Raw genomic sequence first — 24,408 nt, 5'->3', positions numbered from 1 at the left:
ATCTATCTATCTATCTATCTATCTCCAGTTTGCCATATATAATGGGGTCACCAAAATGTAGGTAGTAGAAGATGCTAAGAAAAAAATGGGTATTTATGTCTTAGATATGTCTAAGATGAGAATAGATTTAAGAAGCTTCTGTTTTGTCAGTCTAGGAAAACAGAGCAACCACAAGCGCAGGCTGGCAAGAGAGAAGGGTGTCACCCTGAGAGAGCAGACAAACACCTGTCCCACGGACCTCACAATGTCTTGGCACTGTTCAGTGAGACAAAAGCAGCCCAAACAGCAAAAGTGTGAAGGGTTTGGGAGCTCTGAGTGGGGAAGACCCTCCCTTCCTCCCCTCACTGTCCCCTGAATTGTGAGGATTGTTTAAGGAAGGAGGACAGCACCTCAGGTCTGTAGGGAACAGACATATCCTTTCAGACAGCACCTGATTAAACGGTTGTTTGCATGAGACAACAGCGCTGCATGAGAGACAACACAAACATTCTGTGGAAACTGTTCAAAAGAATGTCTTTGATTTATAAAAGCGGGGGACTGAATTTATGTTCTGCTAAGCCACACAAAAAGCTTACCCAGAATCGGATCACAATTTCCAGTGCACGTCGCTGTATTCGTGCCAGGTGTGAATTCAAACAAGCAATCTGAACACCCTCAGTGAGTGGGCAATGACATAGCCCAGGCAACAGGGACAAGCGAGTGCCCAACCCTCAGTCTTATCGTCTGTAAAATGGGTCTAATAACCCAGAGGAGATCTCCCAGCTGTTCCGAATGAGTGCCCCTCAGTCTTATCGTCTGTAAAATGGGTCTAATAACCCAGAGGAGATCTCCCAGCTGTTCCGAGTTCCCAGTGAAATCACGTATGAGACAATTTGCAAATCCTTAGGTGAAAGCTATTTTTTTCATAGCATCCTGCTCAACCACAAGTAAAATTCCATGTGGAAGGAGAGAGAAGGAAAACAGGGATGGTCTGGTGACCAAGGTGTTTTTATCATTATGTAGTTACGTAGTGCTTGACATTTGCAGGGAAAATGGTGACCTTTTTTCCTGAGTTACTTTGACAGCTTAACATCATACTTACTGGCTCTGGAGCAATTACTAGCATCAAAACAGGGAAGTGGGGAAGTTCAGAAAAGCAGAAGCACGGGTATTTCCCTTGTGGACACATTCAGGCATCTGCCATTATGAAATTGCTTCTTTTCCCCTCACATCTAAATGAGAGACAACATAAAACAGCCCAAGGCCATATTTTATCCACGAGCTATATATATTTCTTCTCTTGATCACAAACTCAGGCTAGAGACTTAAAATTCAGCATTTATAAAACCCACCTACCAAAGTCTTAATTTTCCTAAGAAGCACAGTATAAGTCATGCTCCTACAGTCTGCCCTGGAAAAGCCAGGTAGGCTTTCTGGAGCTATGTGCTGTCCCCCAATCAGAGCTGGGTCCTCGTAGGGCTGCATGCCAAGCCTTGATTCTGTGGCTTCTGCTCCCTTGCAGCAAACTGATCTGTGATCTCTCTGACCTCTTAAACAAAGCTTTGGTGGTCCCCTTTATTGCTGGAGATGGAGGCTTCGTTTGAGGGCTAGGGTCCTTTATTTTTAGGGAGTAGAAAAAAATAATGAAACTTCTCAATGGGTTACTGTAATGTGGAGCTAAAATCATATTATAAAATGGAGACATTTGGGGCCAGGAGAACCTAAAGGGCCTGTATTGAAAGTTTCTTCTGGGCTTGGGCTGAGATGCAGCAAGACTGATGTGATTTTACCTCCTCCCCTTCCTTCCCTCGGCAGAGTGCAGACGACAAAGCAGGGGCCCGGGCCCTGGGTGGGAAAGACACAAAGACTCTCCAAACAAGGGCAGGCCAGGGTGCAGAGGAGAGAGGGGACAGAGGGCTGCCAAGCAGCCAGAATATCTGGGAAGGAGTTCCAGCAATACTGAGTTTTGTTTTTCTTTTCTCATTGCAAATCCCACATGTAAATGCCAGTCCCTATAGTATGTACTAGGTAATAGTCATAGCACGTTAAAGATTGTCATGTGTCCACTATTCTTTGAAAATTGAATAGAATTTGTGCATCTTTGTATTGCAGATCAGCCTCAGAAGAGCCCAGAAAGAGGATAGGTTACATAGGCAACATAGAGATAAGGAGGCAGTGTTGAAGCCCCAGGAAACATTTTATCTGTTTTCATTCTGCCTCCAGTACAGGTAAGAAAATAGGCCCAGAGAGATTTATCTACTTCTCATATTTGATGAAAAAGTTCCCATTGTTTTGTTATGTACCAGGGCTGGAATATCTCTGGTAACACCTACTACTATCTTTTCCAAAAATGGGCACAATTTTTCATCCTACTCCTGCCCTCATTGTTAATATACATAACCAAATTCATGAGACTATGCTGACTTTTTAAGATTGTGCTGCATTTGCTCTCATATTTTCCTCAGATCTCTCCATTCTAATAGGCTCATTCATTTTCGAGGCTTTCAGTGAAGCCTTCTTGACCTTCTCTTAGTTGGTTGGCCTGTCCATAGCCTTCAGAAAGATGTATTCATTGCCTCACCCCTTTAAGTGAGCGTTCACTGAGTGCTTTCTATTGGTGCCGAGCATTGCTATAGACTCCAAGTACATGGTGATGAATATTCCACATGCATGACCTCCCCCCACCATGGAGCTTACACTACAGGGTTGCTGCCTCTCTCGGCTTTAGGGATAGTCTTCAATGGAGCAACATAGTCTTTATTCTCTACAAAACCCTTAATATGCGCTAGCATGGCTATAGTTTGGATAAGCGTCTCCCCAGAGGCTTGATCACTAGCCTGTGGCATGGGGCTACTGAGAGGTATTGGGACCTTTGAGAGGTGGGGCCTCGTAGAAGGAAGTTAGTTCTTCAGCAATGTGCCCTTCAAGAAGATATTAGGGGACCGGCGATTTAGCTCAGTGGTTTGGTGGCCTGCCTTGCAAGTGCAAGGACTCGAGTTCAATCCCCGGTACCAAAAAAAAAGAAGAAGAAGAAGAAGATATTAGGACTGTGGCCCCTTCTCTCTCTCTCTGCTCCCTGGATGCTGTGAGAACAGGCTTCCTCTGCCGTGTTCTCCCACCATAATGTACTTACTGCCACAGGCCTACAAGTAACAGAACCAAGCAACCATGAACTGAAACCATTGAAACTCTTTAGCAAAAATAAATCTTTCCTTCTTTTAAGCTGATTATCCCAGGTATTTTGTCACTATAACGAAGGGTTGACTAACACAAGCCCACAAGCCAAAGTAAACAATTCTGTTTCATTCAAGCTCTGTTGATTCTCCTTACTGTCTCCTTTGTCATTTTTAATCAATGCATTCTTTATCTACATCCTCCTGCTCCTACAATACAATAATTTAGGAAGTATCTCAAATGCATGTCATCTTGTAAGCCTTTGAGAAATCTGAGTGCAGCTCCTTTCCCTGTGTAGCATCCAGAGACCAGCTCAAAAGGAAATTCACTCAACTGAGGACTGCCAAGTACAGAGAGCTTGAAAGCATTTTTGAAAGTTAGGTCTCTACTACACCGAAACACTCACAGGGTGAGCTAAGGATCTATTTAGGGAAACATGGAAAATCTGGGGAGCTGCTGGAATTAATACTTTAAAGTTAAAAACTACTATGTATGAGCTCCCTCCTTTCATTCTCCCCTCCCCATCCCCTCCTGGAGAACCCTAGAGTGACAAGAAGATAACATAATGTGGTGTCAAAGGCAAAACACAGGGAGGCTTTACTCCTACATCTTCTTTGCCCTTTTTTGGCTTTGACAGGGAGGGAAAGCAAAAACAGCCGGCACATCAAACCTTTTCATGTTCATCCTAATGGAATCCGCTTGAGTCTTGCAAACATATTACAAAGTGTTGCCACCTCCAGGGTCTCATGTAAATCTACAGTTTTGTACATAATGTGGGGAGAGGAGCTCCCATAAGTTAGTTTCATCCATCTGAACCTATAACATTAACTGTGTCACTCGGTGAATATGAGCATTTAAAAAGCATGAAATGATTGCACAGAAGGAACCCGGCAAAGACACCTCCTGTGGACATGTACTTCTCTCCAGGACACGCTAAAATTTTTCTTTGGCTTATGGTAGTAAGTTTCAGGTTTGAAATAGGAGCCAATGCAGCTGGCTTACAAGTGGGCTGAACGCGCTGCAGTCACAATTGTGATGAACGTCGACGTGTGTAGAGAAAGACGACTTCTGCCAGCCCGAGTGACTCACCCAGGCCCTGCAGTCACCACCGAGGCATACTGCATGCTTTGCCCAAGCCCACTGGCGCTTCCTCGCTGGGCCTGGGTCACAGCGCGAACCAGTAGCAGGGGCTGCTCGTGTGAGAGCCCCTTCCTGAGGCTGGGCCTGTGCTCACTCGGACCGCTGTCTTGGAGAGGCATGCCCGGCCCACTTCAAAACCAACACTGCCCGCTTTTACTGTTTTCCGCAGATCTGTGAATGGAAGGGTCATTTTCTGCCTTGATTTCTTTAAACTTCATGTGTTTAAGAAAGATAAAGGGCAAAGCACAGCCACCACCATCTCCCGGCTCCACAGACCTATTCAACACTTCTTTTTTTTTCTTTTCCCCTTCAGTGAGCTTTGCATAAAGCTTACCCAAACCCACATGGATTTCTATAACATCCAAAAAGAATGACAATGAGTGATGTGATGTAGGTGGAAACTGCCTGAAGAAACCTAAATTGTAACAGGGAAAAAAATTGACATTTTAGATTTTAAATGTTACACAGTTTTTATAAAGCTTCAGTCAATTTATTTTATTTATTCTAATGAAGAGCATTACAACTGCTTTACTGCACTGAAGCAAGCATCGATCACATCATTAATCACACCTTGTGAATAGCCACAAATCAAGTCCTAACAGCAAGCACTGAATCAGGAGCAATGAAGCATAAACTCCTTCACAATTTATGATCTCTCCAATTGCATCTTTTCAACCATTAAATTGCAAGATACCATAAATTTTTATCTTCTTCACTTCAGTCACATTATTGATTCTGCCGTGTGAAATATAGAAGTGCCGTAAATCTCGGCTATTGAATTAAATTTAAAGTCTCGACTTCAGAAAAGAAACCCAACACACTGCCGTGGCTGTTAATTTACACTGAGGAACAAATGATAGAAACATTAAAATTTAAATGGACAACAGGGATTTCTAAAAGCCATAGTACTGTCAATCCTAGTCCTTGTCAACCTTGAGAGCCTTTCTTTATTATTATTAATTCAAATTTTAAAATATAAAAAAAAAGAATTAAAAAATTTTAAAGTGGAAGGTAGGGAGACTGCTCAGAGGAACAGGTAATAGAAAGATTCCTCAATGGGACTGTCACGCTAGATATTAAAAAGGCAGGACAATGGCAGCATTCCCCGGTCCTACCACATCCCACGGGACAGGCCCAAATGAGTCCCTGTGCCACACTGCCCACGCATAGCATCTCTGGTTTAAGTGATGATCCCACGGAGACGCTCACAGTGTCTAGGTAGGAGTGTTCACTGCCCCCTCTGCCGCCCTGACTCTGAAGCAGGTGCAGCTTATCTGTCCCTCTCCAGGCCCCACGATGCTTCCCCTGCAGGTCCCCAGCTGAGCCCTTGCTACCTGACTTCCAACTGACCACGGAGGCACCAGGAGAAGAGCAAGGGGAGATGAGAGAGAGGTGCAAATGTGAGTTCCCACCCGCTGCCTGACTGCGGCTCCCGTGTGTGTGCGGAGAAGGGAAGGATGGACGAAGGGGGCCCCCGGCTCAAGCTCTCCCAGAGCTCCAGGAGCACTATCCCCTCTTAAGGGCTTCTCTCTGATGTTCCTGTCCAGGGGCCTCCATCTCCCTTGAGGTTCCCTTAACCCTGTCCACAACTCTGCAAAGTGCCCTTCGTTGAAGTCTGGTCAGTTAGGTGTTTGAATGGGAGTCTGTTTTCCTTAGAAGCTCGCCAATACAAAAAGCAACAGGGACAGAGAAGGTTGGAAAAAAAACTCCAGAAAAGGGCAGATAGCAATCTGGTCTCACAGTAAAAGCAGGAATTGCACCCCACAAAATGGTGGCAATCCTAAAGTAAGTCCAGACGAGATCTGTATCTAGAAATGTCCATTATGTTTTGACACACGGCTGTCCCTTGTTATCATGAAGGACATGTACCACACCTGGAAGCATAAACGGGCTCCTAAAAGTGGCCTTTTTACAAGCCACCGGGAAAGTTGAGATCTTTTAGCCACAGGAAATGAGAGAAGGCTGCTGAGTGAAGGTTGGATGGAGGAGGAAACAGGGGCTGCCCTCCAGGTACACAACAGATCATTGTAGGTAGAGGCAATGCATGGTCAGCCAGGAGGTCCAGGGCTGGCTAGAGCTCAGCAGACATAAACAGAGCACCAGCCTATTCTTACACGATTTGAAACAACCCTGTGATGTGTAAGCCCCATAAATGAGGAAGCCCCCAATGGTTTCTACCCTTATCTACTTTCTAAGATACATGTATTTTCTGTGTCCTCGAAGTTTCCCTCTGGGAGAGTAAGACAGCTAAGAAGGTCATTCTAGTATAGCAATAATTAAAAATAATCCTATAATAGCTGTCCCATGAACCAACAATCCCCTCCCCCAGTAAAAATCCAAGGACTCCTAGAATTAAATGTACTAATTTCTCCAACCTCATAATGTTATTTTGAGATAAAGGATTTCTCTTTCTCAGTCTAACATTGTCTCAGGGGTTAGGACATCTCTGAAAACCAGCAAAGCCATTCTGGGACCAACTAGGGGTTCAGCCTACCCTTACTGGGGCCAGGCAGATCCAGACAACAAGATTTCTGGGATAATTCTTGATTTGATTGAAATCCACCTAAGAGGGAGAAGACAGGGATCTATACCTGTACTGCATGTGTATTCTAGACCCAGAGATTCCTACCTTGGCCTACCCCATGGCTTATGGCAAGCATGCCACAAACCCAGAGGTCAATTTCTGACATTCACAAGAAATAAGTAAAGCTCTAGAAGACATGGAAATAAATGGTTTATAGGCCCTTCACAAAGCTTCTTTTTGGTTAAGTAATAATACAATCTGATAGGTTAAGACTCAAAGGACACAAAAGAGGATACGGTAAATAGTCTCCCTCCCATCTCCTTCCTCAGCTGTGTACTTTCCTTTCCCAGGGGTAACCACAGCTATTAACTTATTTACTGATCTATCACCTACATATGTATGTATCTGTATATGCTTTCAGAACTTCCCTGTTCACATACAAATGCATACATGTGTGGGCGCCCATATACATTCCCCCTTTACACAATGGGATTATCATGCACACTGTAATGAACTAATTTTTTTACTTAACAATGCAACATAAAGCTTGCTTTATGTCAGCATATAAGGGAGTTTTTTGCTGCTCTTTAAAATTGCACAGAAGTTACGTCAGATGGACCACGAATTATTGAGTAAGTCCACTGTCATCACGGACATTTAGGTTGTTTCTAATCTCTTGCTATCATAAACACCACCATGATAATGATTATATACAGATGACATTTCATAATTGTTACACAGCAGCTTTTAAATTGATCTATTCTTGAAAATCAGATTTCACATTCAATAAATGGTTTTCAGGCTGCTTTTGACCTATCAGCTACATAGCCACTTCTGGAAGTAGTGGGCTTCCATTACCGTGGGGCAACAGCCATCTACAGCTGAGCAGGGGATGCTGCCTCACCTTGCACATCCAGTTTGCTCGGCCTCCACACACTTCCTCATGACCTGCCTGGCCCTGTAGGCGATTGAAAGCCTACTGACCTCAGAGTACTCAAGCATTGAATGAGGTAACGAAGGCAGAGCACTTAGCAGGTACTGAGCACCTTGTGAATGATGAAGCTCTCAGGGAAATGTGATGCTTATTAGGGGACTATTATCTTCCATTCTCTTTCCTTTCCTTGGGGTCTATGAATATTTGTTCCCCTAATCTTATGAGAAAGTAAGTTTGATGAACACTCTTCCATAGTCCCCAAACCTAGCAGAGTACAGGATACATAGAATGAATAGGTAAGCATGCAGGAAAACGGGTGCACCTTGAGACCATAATGTTAGGTGAAATAAACCAGGCACGCAAGCTTAAATATCACATGGTTTCTCTTATGTGAGAAACCCAAAATACAAATAAAGAGCAAAATAAAAGATAGACACTAGGGAAGTACAGAGATCTTTTACAAATGAGAAGGAGACCAAAAGATGGAGGGAGGAGGAGAGAGAGGAGGGGGGAGGGGATGAAAAGAGAATTAAGGTGTATTAAATACATGTGCCAGCTCCTCAAGAGACTGCGATCGTTATGCACTATAAATGTGTACTGATAAAAAGTAAATAAAATAAAATGAGCCCGGTGGGAGCGGGGTTGGGGAGGGGTGCAGCAAGCATGGCTGTTGTAGCAGCTGAGACCTGAAACAGGAGAAAAAAAGAATGAACGGTTGAGCAAAGAAATGAACAAAAGAAAGTTGGGGGGGGAGTAGCAAAAAAAATAAAGAAAGCATAAAAAAGTAAACTACACTCGCATCAATATACCTGTCTCTTGATCTTTTCTTGATTTTATTCCTTTCTCATAATTTTTCATCTGCTTGCCCAATTCAAGATTTTCTATTTTGTCAGTTACATATTTTTCCAAATTCCTTATATTTATTTTCTTTTTGTTATCTTTTGGATTGCTTTTTCTTTTCCATCCACTAATTTGTTGATTTCAACTGTTTCAGTCTTAGGGTTTCAAACCAGAAGAAATCAGATTAGTTTTTTATGTGCTCCTCAAATCCATAAATCTAATTTTGAATTCCAAAACAGGCCTAACATCTTTGAAATGTTAATAACCCTATAAAAATATTCACATTAGTCCAAATTATATGATTAATGTGGCATCTTCCCCATGAACATTTAAACGACTTTAAACACGTGATTTCTGGCAGTTGCTATGTGACCCAAGTTACACTTTAGAAGACTAGAAGACAAACAATGTTACCTGATAAACGTAATTTTGAAATAAATACTAAAGACTTTACCAGCCCACAACTATTTTCCAGCGCAGTTTGTTAGGTAACCAGTGGACTGCCATGCTGATAATAGAACTTTGAAGTTTACAAAATGCACCCAGCCCCCCTGCTCTCCATCTCAAACTGTGAGGAATTAGGCCAGGAGACTGGAGATAAAAGAGGGAATTGTAGGGGCAACATGGGTGTCTCACAACTCAAGGACAAGAAGCAGAGCTCCATTCCAACAGGAACCAGCAGTGAGGCTGCAGGGTCACTGGGAACTGAGACATCTTCTCTGTTGGCCCCTACTCATTGAGGCCCTATTTTCTCCCCAGCTTCTCCACACGTTTTCCTCTTCTGGGCCTGTACTGTGGCTTTCACTGCTTCTCCCTACACACCATAAAATATGGCTGGCCTATAGCTCCAAAGCTTCCTCATCCTCCTTGTGGGACTTTCAAGGACCAGAGACTTTCAGCCCCAAATCAAAATAAAATGCTTGTGAGAGTCTCTCAGATTGATCTATCTTGGATTAAGGGGCCATCTAAGCCCAACATACAATAGGAAAAGAATAATGCTATTAATTACATTTTATTCTTTGACTTTGCAATTTTATTAATCAAGGCCAGACTGCTGGGGACGTGTGGTGGATTAACTAATGGTCAACTCGGAAAACCCAGCTGACCTAAGTCATCGTGGTTCTTCTGGGCGAGGAAGACCCACCTGAGGATTGTTGCCAACAGCATGAAAGGAGAACTGGAGGGGAAGATTGTATGCTGTTGATTTTCCTAGAGAAGCTTGCCATGGCTGGTTTTCCTGATATGAACTTGACTGTTCTTATCATTGGAGGAGCCCAGGTCCTTGTTGTTGCTGGGAATGGATGCTGTTCTCCTCAGCAGAGCTCTGATCTTCACCTTCAGCACTGCTTCCTGATTCCAGGGCAGATCCCTCAGCCTGGTGGCACTGATCCTTCTCCTTTTCCTTTAGGTTTTCTACCTCTCAGTATAGGCCTTTGGGCCTTCCCAGTGCAGATTCTCAGTATAGACTAAAGAGACATTGTCATGGGCTCTAGGCCTCTGACTGGACTTGTAAGGGACAATGTCATGGAATCCAGGCCCTTGGATGGATTTCTTAAGTCTCTAGTGTGTGGATAGATCTCTTGAACTCCTGTGCATTTGACTTTCTGGGAGAATACTATTAAATAATCCTGTACATTATGTGTCCTGTATTAAATCTATTCCCTTGCAAACCCTGACTTCAACAGGGAATTTTATTGTGAGTTACAGAAACCACTTGGACAACCTTGAACAAAAGGAAGAATCACTGAGGACAGGTTTGGACATCTGTGGACTCAAGGACAGGAAGTGTGGCTTTTCCCCAGATTTGTTCTGAGTAATGAGTTTGCAGGCTAGGGCAGCTCTGTGCATAGTGAAGGGCCATGTACATAACAATGTGGGGCAGAGCAAAATGAAGGTGCGAGGCCCTTTGTTCAACATTTATTACAAACTTCAAGACAATGACAACAGTGCTGTACAAGTTCAGGGCCCTGCGGGACTGAGAGGTGACATGTCCATGAGGCTCACCTCACACGGAAGGTGGATCTTTGCAAAATTTGAGGAAACAGCAAGGCAAGCACCCAGGGCCTCTCCTATATGCATATTATTTTACCCTTTTAATTAGTTCATTGTGACTGACTTGCCCAAGATAAAACTGGTAGCAAGTATACTTCTAACCAAGCTCTTTACATCTCCAAATATTCTACCACTACCTAGCACATGATAGGCACTCAAGACACAGAAATTTCCAGAGCAGATAAAATATTGAAAATAGGCTGCTAAATTCTTCAGTCTTTAACCTGATGTTCAGCCATTCAAAAAGCCTGAAATTTCTATCATAATTGAAAGACAAGACTCTCAGATCCTGTACAGTGAAAGGCCATCCATACCATCACTGTCTTGTACCACTGCCCTATTGGAATTTCTGGAATTAATTCTCACTAAACCCCACATAGAGGTCCAAACTGGCACTCACTGTACAGGGATCATCAGATTTTTACACATTGACTATTCTGGAGAACATTCCTCTTCCATCAAGCCATGTGACAATTCTCCCAAAATGTGCTCTCCTTATCTCTTTACTTTTAATAAGTGTAATTGAATCATTCCTGGGCAGGAACATCTGGCCTTCAGTTATCATGTGGAGGGTTTTATTTTATTTTATTTTTGGTCAGAGGGGCACATTTTTTGCTCTAGGGTCAATGAAATAATCAAAACCTAGTCCCTGGGGAGGAAATTTTATGGTTTTCTTTTATTTGATCCACAATCCACTGAACTCCACACCATAGTCAATCAACTATAAAATAAAGAAGGAAAACACAGGTAGTTTGCTCTAGAAAAGGCAAAATCCATTGGCTCCTGGGCTGGTTAAGTTGGAAATAGACTGATGAAACCCAAGTTGGGGGCCAATAGGGCTTTAGTAAAAATGTCCAGTAGTGGGAAGCTCACTCATTTATTTTGCTCACAAACAGACACTGCCTTTTCAAATGATGAGATGAATCCTAGTTACCCAGGTTTCCAACCCAGCCAATGGTCTAGATTGACAGGCACAGGCTGTCACAAAAGAGCAGCAGGGAGGTAATGAAGGGACAGCTCTTTAGAAGCCACAGGCCGAGGCTCACAGAGAGAAAGCATCTGTTCAGAGGCACCGACCACTGCCCCGTGGACACCCTGGGCCATCTCCTCAGTGACCCACCCCTCTCTGTCCTCACATCCCTGGGCTGGCCCATCGATTGATCTCTAATGCCTGCCTTGCTTAATGTAATTGGAATGTCAAAGAATAAAATGTGGTTAGTTACGCATTATTCTCCCTCATAAAATTCACCCTTGCACAGAGGGGATAGGTCTTTGATGAGGACTGTTGCGGAGCTGCCCAAGAGCACTCATTTCTGCATGTTCTCCAGGACTCATTTGAAGCTTTGGAGACTGCAAGTACAGCATGAACTAAATGAGTGATACAAGGGCCACCAGGGTTTTGGACAACTGCATGACCAGAGACTTTTTTTCCCAGCCCACAGAAAATTAACACCTGGAGAATCCTTAGCACTACGTGGTAGGCAGGAGGAGCTTTCTGCCCAGGGTTTGGCAGGCAACACCACATTCCCCTGGACAGCCAGGGACTAGCTCAATGTGCAGCACACAGTAGGTGCTCAGGTTTGTTGAGTTATTAATTGGATCCAGTGGATTTCAAGGGAGAAACACCTGTAAAGAGAGAGCTAAAAAAGATAGACAGGTGTAAAATCTGTGTTGTAGATACTAAGCCTGAGGAGGGAAGGTAGGAAAAACGCATCTTGCCTTTCCTGGCTCTGTTTTTGATTCAAGATCATCTAATCACTTAATTGTTGGGCTATCAGACTGAACAGAATCCATAGCCCAGGAAGCCTGGGAATAAGCAAAGGAATCAGGAGTAGAGTAGAAAAATGGAAAAAAAATGGCCAAATTATGACCCAGCAGCCACCAATTCTCCCTCAACAATGTGACCTTACTTCTGCCTTCAAGCAGGCTACACTGAAAACATCTTAGGGAGGTGAGATCTATTGTTTGAAAGACAGCGGGGTGGGGGGGCTGTGTCACATCCACCTCTGCTGAACCCTGGCCCACAGCCCACCCAGGAGGCCTGTGGGTGGGGGACCTTCAGGTTCGAGACCCATGTCTGTGGAATAGCAGGCCTTGCTTTGCCATTAAGAGGGGTGGAAGCCAAATCCAAGAGGGTGGAGGATTCATTCTGATGTGTGGGCAAACCACTCCAAGCTTGGAAATTCACAGAAGCAACTTCAACTAAACAGAAAGACCATCTCATCTTCACAAGAGGTAAATAAACATGAATTTTGAGCATTTTCATCAGTTTTCTACTAGTAGAGCAGGCCCATTGGGGTGCCTCCCATACCAAACAGGACCAGGAAACTGCCCCAAGAGACAGCTGCTGTCTATTAAAACATGACAGATGCTTCAGCCAGCCAGAAGTGGACAGAACTGAGGGGGATCAGAACTCCATCAACAAAGAACCAGACAGAATGAAGCGGCCTCCACCATACAATGAAGCAGGCACAACCAAGAGGGGAAATCCTTCAAACCAGTGATAAACTGGGTGTCACGTGACCTCAGCACTCTGGGAGGCTGAGGAAGGAGGACTGCCTAAGCAATTTATCAACTTAGTGAGACCCTGTTCCAAAAGAAAAAAATAGCAGGGCTGGGGATATAGCTCAGTGCACAGGCCCTGGGTTTATTTCCCAGTGTTACTATGCACAAAAAAAATTAAGTGATAAATAGCACAAACACATGTTTTCTTGTATTTTAAAGATGAATATATAAGTACTGTTGATGAATTTGAAATATGATTACTCTGACACTTTTTTAGCCCCTGAATTAAGCAATTCTACCCCTTATAAGGCTTTTGATATAAAAAGTGAAGCATGTGGGAGATTTGAAGGCCAAGAGAAAGGGTTTCCTGCTGAGATTGTACCCTCCAAATTTTAATTGTCTTTGAATACAGTCACTTACCTGATCTTGGGAGGCCCAGACTCTTGCAGATGCAAAATAGATTTCACAGAGTTCCGGAGGCAAGTCTGGGGGAGTATTCTTGGCTGTCAGGAGACAATCCAGTAATGAGCACAAAGTCTTCAATAAAGACAAACAGAATAAAAGGGCTGGGTGGAAATTACTGCAGCCTTGCATAATAGCTGAGCAGCACAGATACTACAGAAATGGTAATGAGTACAATAATGCTCTGAACTTGGAGTGTTTTTATTTAAAAGATTTTAATTAACCAGAAAATGAGCATTAATCCTGGCAACTTGGAAAATAACAACATGCCATCCTATTGCTACCAGCGAAAAGGTAAGAAAGAGTACACGAAACTGTTATCTGGGGAAAGAAGCCTTTTGAAAAATTAACAATTCAGAGCATGGGCTCAGCGTGACTGAGTGGCTCGCTTCTAAGTGGTCAGCTCACAATGGCTTCTTACGTTCTGAAGTCTCCACCTTTAAATTCCACAGGATAGGATTAGAATAATGGCCTGGTTTGTAAAGCTAAAGTACTTTAGTGAAATTTTAGTTATCTAGAATTTTTATTCTGAAAAAAAAGTTCTTCATTTCAAATGTCCTTGCCACTTGAAAAAATCCAAGGAGCCAACAAATATCAGCTACCAGCTGCCTCTCCTGTAGTATCTAAGAAGCAGGCAAGCAAGACGCCAGCAGCCACTTCTTTACTTCTTACGGTCTTAGCAAAGGATGTGCTGCCCCACCAAGTGCTCTGATGTTGCTCTGAAAAAATACAGATGCTCTCCTGGACTTCCGGTGGAATGGCATAGCAGCACATCCACCAGATGCTGACAATACAGTAAGGTAGAAATGCCTACTCAACAGCCCAGCTTAGCAACACAACGCACTGTAGCTTTGATTGTTTCTGTAATCATGGGGCTGCCCAGCACTGCCAGAATCGTGTCGGCTTGTCATTAGCCCAGGAAAATATCAAACCCCAAATTCTAAGCATCACTGCAGCAGAATGCATATAACTTTTGCACTACCGTAAATTTGAGAAACCCTAAACCAAACCATTGTAAGCTGGGGATTGAAGCAGTTATTTTTATTCACTACATGAGCTATTTATTTTCCCATAGAAAGGACCTACGTTTATTATATGAATAACAGAAGCAGACTTCCAAATATAAAATGATCATCCTAATGTTTTCTATTAGCAATCAAGAATTAAAAAGTCAAACTTCTTTTATAAGAAATTTTCCAACAGGTTCCCATGCCATTTTTCCCAGATTGACCCTTAGGCTGCCTAAGAGTTCACAGTTCTGTGACCATCATGTCTATTATTGTTCACAATCACAAGATAACTAGACGGGGCTTGAACTTGAACTTGAACCAGCCCTGTGCTTCACAGCCCACACCTTTCCCTAGGCTTCTTCCCTCAGTCAGTGCCCTGTGATCCCCACAGCCTTCCAAGCTGGAAATCCCAAAGTCATCTCAGCCTCTCTTACACAAAACCTCACTAAGTCCACCCCAGACATGTCTCTCGAATCTTCCCTTCCACCTCTGTCTTCAGACACCTGTTCTTCCTGCAAAACTCCAGTCATCTTAAAAGATCTCCCCACTGCCCTAGTCTGATGTGTCTCCAGTTTTTTTCTTCCAATAATAATTATATTAGTCTTATACTTGAAATTTTCCACTGCTCTAAGCACATGCCATAGCGCCTGCCATGCCCTTCACAGCCTTGCCCTGTTCTCCTCTCCTGTCCCTTACTACAAATAACCCACGTTCCAGATGCATCTGATTTCTTAACATTTCTCATGCCCACCAGTTTCTTTCACAACTTCAGTCATCAAACATGGTTTTTGCCGAAACTGTCCTTCACCCTCGGCAAGAAGGAACCCTACTTGGGGTCCCGTGCTGTAGGGGCCCTGCTGTGGTCCTTCCTCTGCCGTGCCTCCTTCACCAAGCAGGCAGGCCTGCAACCACGGCCACCATCTGCCCAGAGTTTGCAGACCCACTTCAGACCACACTCCCGGGACCCTGTTCAAGCCATTCAACCCTGCTGCTAGGCCTGCACCTGCCTCTTCTCTTGTCCAGCCTGCAGAGGGCAGGCCACACCACCAGCCTGATCACTCCTAAACTGAGGGTGACCACAAGGCCACTGCTCTCAGCCAGGCTGGAATAATACCAGGGCATCCACATGTGGTTTGTGAGGCCCCTGTCACAGAGGGTAGAGATGGGAGTGAGAAAGAAGCAAAGAGACCCCAAAGAGTAGTTCCAGGGGCTGGGAACCATCTCACTACCTACGTAACTACCTTCCAAGTATCCAAAGGGTAACGGTTCAAAATCTGATTTTGACCTTTTAGTCCACTGTGGGTGTAAACTTGTCAAAGACATAGATTATATTTTAACAGTTTACTAGCCTGACTTATTATAACTTTCAAATATTTAGATATATGGGCCTCCTAGTGCTCCTGCTTGGATCCTACAGAAAACAGTAGGGACAAACTTACTTTTCTGCCCTGGTATATTATCCTTCCTCCTTATGTCTACCTAGAAAACTCCAGTTAAGGCCTTAAAATCAAAACCCATTGCAAATATCACCTCTTCAGAAAATTTTTTCTTTTTGGTGTTGGTGGTGGGGTACTGGGAAACAAACTCAGGTCCTTGCATTTGTGAGGCAGGCAACAGCACCTAAGCTAAATCCCTGGCTCCAGAAAAGTTTATTTTAGCTCTTCTAAGTCACTGTTAACCACTGTAATTTACTCAGGACTTTTGGGGTGAAACGGCAATGACATTATTTAATAGTTCCATATTTTTAAAAAAGCCTTCCTCTCCCTCTCCCTGTTCAAAGATCTCTTCCCCCTCAATAAAGCTAAGGAATAGGGATGCAGCTGGCCTTACACAGGCCTGGAGCTGCGAGGGTGACAGTCAGGTCGCTCGGGCTGTGTGTTGGGTCATCTGCATCTGTCTCATGTCACACACCAGCTCCCTCTGCCACTCATCCACCTGGTGGAAGATGCCCGTGCCACACTTTAGAAAAGGACAGTTAGGTGGCCCAGATGACCTACATATGCCTTTGAAATCGCATATTTAAATATCTAACTTGAAAGTTCTATTTCGAAGGATCTCAAACCTCTTTCACTTGAATGGCCAGCCCTAGCAGAAGTTAATTTCTTAATGCCAATTCTAAATTCCCAGGGGAATCTTATATAACAGGATGAACAACAGATACTACATCACTGTGCACACAGTTTCCTAGGCTTAATTCTCTTGACAGGGCAAGAACATAGAAACTATGACACGTTAGGGACAGAGCTCAAACAAGGCATTTCAGTGGTGAGGCCGAGACAGCCTCCCCTAGGTGTCATGGCATGGGATGGTGAGAGCAGAAATACTGGGCAGTACCCAAGCAATGCCTTAGGCAGCTGCACATGCAACTGCAGTGTGTGAAGGTGCCCGAAGAAGCCCGTAGGTGCCATGGTGGGCACAAACAAGGGTAACCCAGAGACAACTTGCAGGAATCAACAGTTCTGAGTGGTGGCAGACAAAGGAAGGAAACAGCCTGGGACCACCTGTGGTTGGAAGAACTTAGAACTCATCGTTGAGGAGAGGAGAGGCCCCTTACACCACTACCACATGGCTGAATGGAGGTTTCAAAGAGAGACTTGTGTTTTATTCTTAAGAATAAAATACTGTTCTGTGTTTACAGTACATTTGCTGGCCAGGAAGTCCTAGAAAATAAGCATGATACTTGCTTTGGGATTTACATTTTCCATCAACTGGAGCCTGTGTCCTTTCCAGGTAGGATCTCAATTATGACAAAGAACAGCCTTTGCCCAAAGGGGTTGCTTTGTGCTGCATAAGCAGATATATTGGTCAGCTCTCCTGTTGCTGGTACAAAATACCTGATACTTACAACTGAAAGGAGAGGTTTATTTGGCTCACAGTTACTGGGGATTCTGTCCATAGTTTAAATAGTACCATGGAAGGGTGTGGTACAGCAAAAGATGCTTAATTCATGGTGACTGGGAAGAAAGCAGGGAAACAGTGCCAGAGAGGAAGGGGCAAAGGACCAGATATGGACCCAAGGTCCTGCCTCTAAGTTCCACCCAGACACACCCAGAAGTGTGCTTTACTAATCTGCTGATTGCCAACCATCAAGTTGACAGTCCAGTTTACTTGTCTACAGCAGTCCTTGTGAGATGAGAGTTTAACAAGCCCCTGACAGAAAAGCCACCAGGCTCTGAACTCTGCCACTGAGTCAAGATGGCAGAGGGAAGAAGGACCGTTCCCAGGGGCTGGTCAGCTCAGTTGTCAGCTGCTCCCCAGCACCCAGTTCTGATCAGAGTGGGCTCAGTATGTCTCAAGGGCACTGGACAGCTCACAAAATGCCCTGAAACATGAAAATCAGTGGTATAGAGCACCTGTTTCTCTTTTTGTTTTTAATTTCATTAAATGAAATTGAGAATTTCTCCTTTCTGGATATTTTTCATTTGTAGCAGCTACTCTATTTCTTAATTAGGTAGATTACTGACTGTGAAAGTCGCTTTACTCATGTTGTCAGCTGTACTTTCTTTCATCAAAGGACCTCTGAAGTCTTTATTTCATTAAACAGACAATCACCTGGTTCATTATCTAAGTCCCTGAAGACTTCCACAGTGACCGCTTGTGTCTACCATGATTTCTGTGGTTTGGGCTAGAAGTGGCAAACTGCCACCTTTCCTCTAAGCGACACCAGCAAGATGCTTTTAGATCCAACAGTTCCAACAGAGCAGAGGTTTGGTTTTTTTTGTTTTTTGTTTTAATAGAAACTTAACAAATCTATCTTTTTCCTTTCTTTCAGGGGTATTCAGGAAAGAAGCAGGGATCATTGCCCAACATGAGGGAAAAATTGGTGCCGCAGTAAGAAAGGGCAGGGTGTGAACTGTACCGCTCCGGTGGGAACTGACAGACTGGGACATGGGCGTGCACACACTCACCGCGCGCGTGCACCACTCTCTCCAGGCTTCCCGGAAGGGCAACCTGCTGTCAGTTACAGCCGCAGCACTGAGCCTCCACAGAACAATAGATTTTGATTAGAAAAACACTAATGCCATTTCTATTTGTTAATTGTAGACTCTTAACAATTTCTGTCAAATGTAGGATTCTTTTTTTCAATTTCAGAATAGTAATCACAGGCTTGTGAAATTCTGCGTGAGCCCCATCCATTCAGGCTTTTGTTTGCAAAATGTGAGCAGGTTGGGGCGAGGTGGTGAGAGGGACGTAATACAGTAGTTCTCTTTCCAAGGGCACTTGAAAGAGCAAGTGTTGGGCTTACAGTTTTCATTATGAAGGACCAAAGATAACCAGCTGAAAAGTTTCTGATCAAGATGTTTACATTTTCAATTTAAGCACCAGAATTGAGAGGGGAAAAATCACAAAACACATGCAGAAGCTGTGATTTTTATTTCTTCCCAGGGAGTCTGAATTAGCAACTCAGAATTTTCACATATTTACTGCCTACTCTGCTAAAACAAAAGAAATGATAAGAAGACCACCCACCTGAAGCAAAATAAGAAAAATTAAAAGCATGAGAGAAAATAATTCTTTGGGGTAAGGGAGGGTGTTGGGGGACATTATGCCCTCAGAAAACAAGAAAATGAAACAAAACAGCGATTCAAAAGCTATCACAGAACAAGAGCATTTAGCTGCCACTGGACAGAGTTGAAGAGAGTGCACGATGATTCTGATTTGTCAGTGTTTGGAAGAGGGCCATCACCTCAGCTTCAGTCTCCAAGAAGCCTGCTTTACTAAGCGTGCCTGAGCACATTTGACAAGTAGCTGGAATAGTTCCACCCGACATGTCTTCACAGAAGGTACGGAGGAGCCTGTGAGGTAACAATTCATCCTTAGGAAAGAAAAAGGATCCTGGCACTGAGTGTGACCAGTGACAAAAAGAAAGCGGTTGTGAAAATAAACACAGTTGTGCTACTTGGCTCTGTCTCCAACTTTAGCCCCAAATTTGATTTGTGCCTGGACCTACAGAGGCATGGGACAGTAGGGAAGATGGGTTTTTAGTAAAGAAGTTTGAGTACCATCTGTGTAAGCAGGTTCACAGGCATCTCTGCTTGGCAATCCCTCCCACCGGCAGCACAGGAAGAGAGAGGCCTCCGCCTCTCTCCCCACCTGAGCCTCAGTGCCACTCACACTCTAGGGGCGCTTGGTTCTTCCATTGGGTGGAGACTCACTGCCTGGAGGCCCTGGCGAAGAAAGACCCCACTGCTTACCCAGACTTACAGACATCCCCAAAACCCGTGGGGAGAGACTGAAGATCAGTCTGAGGAAGGGGGACCGGAAGCCAGTGAGATATTCACATTCATCACCTGCTTCCTGCTTCCTTTTCTATGACTATACAATTTATGTAAGTTTCCTTCTTCTTCAAGTGTTTATCCTCTACAAACTGGTATTATCATTCAACGCCTTGCTAAATTTCAACTCTCTCAATGACCTTATGCTAGCTAAGTTCTATACGGCTGTAAATCCACACTATTGGAGTGGCCTCTCCTCTTCCATTTGAAGTTATAGTATCTCAGTTTGCTAAAATAAACTGACAATAGATAAACAGGAGAAAAGGAACACAAATTTAGTGTGTGCGTGGGGTAACACAGGCGTGAAAAGTGAGTTCCCAATAACCTGGTGTGATTTAGAAGCTTATGCACCCCTTCATAGGGGAGAGGGAAGTGGGAGATGAGACAATTTTAGAGAAAAAGAAAATGGTTTTTAGGGAAGATAAGTGGGCCTGAAGAACAGACAAATGTCCTGGGTCAGAACTCTTCTGAGTTATGAGTTGATGTCACTCCATTCTTCCTAGGAGCAAATTTTCTCTATTCGATAAGATTATATGGACGGGGCTTGAGATAGGTAAGGAAGCTTTAAGGAAAAGTCCTTCCTGCATTTGCTGTGCCCTGGTGCTCTTAGTTTGAAATCCAAAACAGCATGGTTTGGGTTGTCGTTCTTCTGACCTCAAAACACTAAAAACACTTTATACAGCATTTGAATTTTTGGCCCAGAGCTTTCTTCCTTTACTATGTAATCCAAGGTCTCTAACTGTGAAAGGGCCTCACCAAATACCATTCTTAATGCACTTAAAAATGGCTTACATGTGTATTTAATTGGGGGAATTATTCTTTTTCACGTCATGCCAGTTATCTATTAATGTATGATAAATCACTGCAAAGCCTAACGGCTGCTACTTCACAACTGTTGTCTTGACTAAACTATTGTATTGACAATACTAAGTGTTGACAAGGATGTGGAGCAGCTAGAACTCTCACACACTGCTAGTAAGAATGTAATATAAAGCAACCACTTGAGATGCAGTAGAAAACAGCTAGGAGTATCTTAAAATGTTAGACAAACATCTAACAAATGACTCAGCCTTTCTACTCCTATATATTTACTTAAGCAAAATGAAAACATAAAGAACTATGATTGTTCATAGCAGCTTTATTTGTTACAGCCCAAACTGGAAACAGGTATAGTGCCCCTGTGTGGGTGAATAGATAAACAAGTTGTGATACATTCTTACAGTGACCCACTCCCCAAGTAATAAAAAGGAAGGAACTACTGATACTCCCAATAATGTGAATGAATCTCAAAAAATGATGCTGAGTGAAAGCAGCCAGCTAAAAATCCATATTGCATAACATTCCAGAAGATATAAACTAATTTGTCACTACAACAAATACCTGAGATAAATCAACTTCTAAGGATGAAAATGTTATTCAGCTCACGGTTTTGGAGATTCCAGTCCATGGACAGTTGACCACATTGCTTTGGGGCCTGTGGCAAGACAGCCCATCATGGTGGGCAGTATGTGGTAGAACAAAGCTGCTTGCCTCAAGACATTCAGGAAGCAAAGAGAGATTGAGGAAGGGGTTGGAGTCCCAGGACACTTCAAGGGCACACCACCAATAACCTAACCTCCAGCGGAAGGACGAAAGCAAAGGGAAAGATTGTGAAGAGGCATAAGGAAACTTTTAAAGATAATGAATGTATTCATTTTCTTGATAGTGGCATTAGTTTTATAGATGAGAACATGTCAAAACTTATCAACTTTGATACTATAAATATATAGAGTCTATTATAGACCAATTACACCTCAATAAAAAACTGAAACAGAATTTTGAGCAGCAATACTAGAAAAAAATTAGTGGTTTAAATAAAAAATGTTAAATAAAATCATTTACTTTGTTCATGGGTCTACAAATTTGACATTGCTTCATGGGAAAGACTCAGCTGTGCGCCGTGTGTCATGAGCTATGACAACTAACTTGAGGGCTAGAGGATGAGACTCCAAAATGGCTCACTCAGGCTGACAAGACGGTACTAGATGGAGGCTGGAAGCTCCCACTCTGTTTATCTGTTCCTGAACTATGTCATGTAACCTGATCCTCTCAGGTCTAGGGACTGGATTCCAAAGGTAGTGTCCCGGGTGAGTCAGGCACAAGCTGTTTCACCTTTTATGGTTTGGTTTTGGAAGTCACATAGCATCATTTCAACCAAACCCTAGCAAATGAGGCAGTTACAAAAGTGCACCCAGGTCAAAGAGGAAAGCACGTATAATCTGTCTCTGAGTGGGAAATGATAAGTTCTGGAAGAACACGTGGAATGGAAAACAGTATTGAAGCCCTTTTCTTTTTTTAAACTATGTGCGATGGTCCTCTGGATGCAACGATTCACCTTCGTCCCACAACATGTACTTCTTCCCCGAAAACCCCAAAGTCCCATCCCACGGTGATATTGGAGATCTAGGATCTTACCATCTAAAGTAAATTCAGTGAAAAACAGTTGAATGTCTTAAAAACCTGACCACAAACCTACTAGATGATTCAGCCATTCCGTCCTAGATATTTACCTAAGAGAAATGACCAAAGAGATGAGGCTCCTTGGATAAAGTTCCTCAAATATACCCCATGCCAGTGAAGTTTCTCTTGATCTGAAAACCTGTGAATTAAAGAGAAAGTTATCTATCCCATGCATACTCAACATAACAATGGTAGAGCAGATTTGTGCCTTCCACACTCTTACTCAAGAAGAGGAAAAATGGAGACACAAAGAAGTCACTGCTCCACAGCCCAATGGGCACCTTTGTGAGTTCCTTGATTAGGACCCAGTTCTAGCCCTGTGTACAAATCTTAACTCTACCCTTTGGAATATTAATTCTAGATGCTTATTTGGCCTTACTTTAATAAAATACAGCCTGTTTTTGTAGCTGAGTAATTTTCTGTCTACTTCTTATCCATAGAAGTTCAAGGATCCAAAATCTTATTTATATTTTATGCAGTCTCTATGCCTTTTTGTACCAGTTGGTTTGGTTTGCAGTAATACAGCTGTGGTTAAAACCTGTGGATGTCCTGTGAATCTCAAAGGGGTCCCATTAGACAAAAGTGGCAGCCCCAAATTTGACTGAGGCAAGCTCTTCTTTACCTTAAGCAACTTATGAGGATGCTGAGAGACAATGGCCCTTAGATCCTTTCATTTGTTTCTGATAAGGTCTCACTATGAAGTCAAGACTGGCCTTAAAATTGTGATGATCCTCCACTTAGGCTAAAACTTAGTTGTTTAAACAGTAATAACTTATTCTTGCTCCAGAATCTTCTGTTTAAGCAAGGCTCAGTGGGGGACAACTATCCCCACTCCAATGAGCACTGCCTAGCGCAGCTTGACTGGAAGTCAGGGGATCTGGTTCCAAGGGGGCTCATTCACATGGCTAGCGAACTGGAGTTTACCATTGGCTTAGAGTTTGACCTGGGGTGAAGGTCAAGGACTTCCCAGTCCTTCCAAAGGGGCCTCTCCATGCGGCCTTACCTCCCTCATTCTGTGGTGACTGAACTCCAAGAATGAGCATCACAAGAGAGAAATGTAGCCTCTCCTGACACACCTCAGTGTCGGAGCTCATGCTATCAGCTGAGGGGTCACAAAGGCCTTCCTAGGTTATGTGGGAAGAGAAATGGACTTCACCTTTGGAAGTGGGTGTCCTGAGACTCTGGAAGAGCACAGGGAATAGGAACTAATGTGATTTTTAAAAAATATCTACTGCACATTCTTTTGTATTTAGCTTTTTAAAATACGTAAATACTTATGTGATTCAAAAATCAACACTATTAAAGAAGTTCTAGTCAGAGAGGTTTAACTTCTGTTGGAATTCTGCACTGATTCTGAGATGATTTCATGCACCTGGTAGGACGGATAAATGAGTGACCATATTTATGTGAGAGGGAGAAGGCAGGGGCCTGTTATACACATATGCAGCTGTGTGAGTGATTTTGGGTCAAGGTTCAAACTAGTTCAGACTGGCTTAGACTTCCTCTTAGTGTGTTTCACCTTTCCTCACTCCCTGCCTCAGGATGCCTGGAAGCCAGCATGATTCTCAGAGTATAAGTCAAGGGAGCAAGAGAGTTATTGCCTCATAAGTAACTTTTTTTAGTTAATTAAGTTTATTGGTACATTTTAGGTATATACAATGATCACATTCATCATAGGAAATGTACACCTCATAAGTAACTTTTAACTAATTGGGGCAGAAGTTGATGGACAGATGCTTCTTAGTTTTGTCCCTTGGACAAAAAACTCTATTTTATACACTAACTAGAAGGGAAGCTGAGGCAGGAGGCTTGCAAGTTCAAGCCCAGCCTAAACAACTTACCAACTTAGTGAGACCCTGTCTCAAAATAGAAAATTTTTAAAGGCCTGGAGATGTAGCTAGGTGCAAAGATCCTGGGTTCATTCCCCACCACCACAAAAGAGGGAGTGTATCTCCCACTTTTTTGGCTCAGTCCGTAGTACTGAAAAAAAAAGTGCTAGTAGATTGAGTCCCA

At 43.3% G+C, this 24,408-nt stretch overlaps 1 long non-coding RNA gene across 2 annotated transcripts in view; it reads right to left on the bottom strand.

Annotated features, from left to right (window-relative positions):
• Positions 1–24,408, bottom strand: part of LOC104850191 — an 88,233-nt gene that overhangs the window by 19,286 nt on the left and 44,539 nt on the right. The window contains exon 1 of one of the 2 annotated variants that reach the window (XR_776900.2): positions 13,569–13,627. The exons of the other annotated variant lie outside the window; for it this stretch is intronic. This is a non-coding gene — a long non-coding RNA (uncharacterized LOC104850191). Of the gene's footprint in view, positions 1–13,568; positions 13,628–24,408 lie in introns of those variants that run through there. 2 annotated transcript variants of the gene reach the window in all.

This window comes from Fukomys damarensis, unplaced genomic scaffold, assembly GCF_012274545.1.
Source record: "Fukomys damarensis isolate Sample0158 unplaced genomic scaffold, DMR_v1.0_HiC HiC_scaffold_26, whole genome shotgun sequence".
In the NCBI taxonomy this organism is placed as follows: domain Eukaryota; kingdom Metazoa; phylum Chordata; class Mammalia; order Rodentia; family Bathyergidae; genus Fukomys; species Fukomys damarensis.
The sequence above is the reverse complement of the archived record's forward strand: the minus strand, read 5'-3'. Positions and strand labels throughout refer to the sequence as shown.